The 940-nt window shown below is 36.8% G+C and overlaps 1 protein-coding gene across 1 annotated transcript in view; it reads left to right on the top strand.

Annotated features, from left to right (window-relative positions):
* Window positions 1–940, top strand: part of LOC101308855 — a 34351-nt gene that overhangs the window by 20560 nt on the left and 12851 nt on the right. The gene's annotated exons all lie outside the window — the stretch shown is intronic.

Raw genomic sequence — 940 nt, forward strand, 5'->3', positions numbered from 1 at the left:
TTTTATTACAGACTTTAGCCGACGAATATCTTAATTGTTTCGTCGGCTAAAGTCTGTAATAAAAACCGACGACATGTTTTTCGTCGGCTAAACTGTGGAACTATAGCCAACGAAATTTTTTTTTCGTCGGCTAAGTCATCGCCGACGACCTTTTCCCGACGAAATCTTAGCCGACGATGGCTCGTCGGCTAAGATCTTAGCCGACAAATTAAGCTAACAGGCCGACGAAACTTTTTCGTCGGCTAAAGTGCTTGTCCTGGTAGTGTCATCATCTATATTTATATTTGTTTTCACATACTGGCCAATAAATTAAATAGTTTTCAAACCTAGTTGGTTGAGTCTTATTGAGCAGCGAGGACGAAAGCTCACCTCTACTGCTCTACAACAGTTATGGATGCAGGTACTGTGCACAAGACGGGATTGAGCTGTATTGAGCTGATCGAGTGTGCATATTTGGTTAAAGTTAAATGTCCTTATCGAATTTGTTATTGTACGTTAGGTTTCCATTTTATATTCTGATTACTTGGTACATTTCTTTGTGTTTTATTTGAAAACCATGTCGAAGTTGTTTGCTTTGTCAACTACTTTATTCTATTTTCTTATCATCGTTACCTGTACTAACAAGGAAATATGTTTTAGTTGATCCTGGCTACGTTTTACTGCAGTAGTTATTTCACATTAGTTTTGCCTTATGCTTTATAGCTTGATTCAAAAGAAGTAAATCTGTTTTATTATAATGTTTTACACCTCATTTATGTAACGCTTTCGACTTTAACTTTGATTTTCAATTTATAAAAGTTTTAGTTAGTTTAATTAAAATGTCTTACGGGTTCTTAGGGCTTGAGTGATGGGCCCTAGCTTAGGTTCTAAGAGAACACGACACTGTAATGTGCTCGATTTGACAGGGTGTTACATGATCTGTCATACTCTCTCTCTCTCT

The sequence above is a fragment of the Fragaria vesca genome, linkage group LG3, assembly GCF_000184155.1.
Source record: "Fragaria vesca subsp. vesca linkage group LG3, FraVesHawaii_1.0, whole genome shotgun sequence".
NCBI classification, from domain to species: domain Eukaryota; kingdom Viridiplantae; phylum Streptophyta; class Magnoliopsida; order Rosales; family Rosaceae; genus Fragaria; species Fragaria vesca.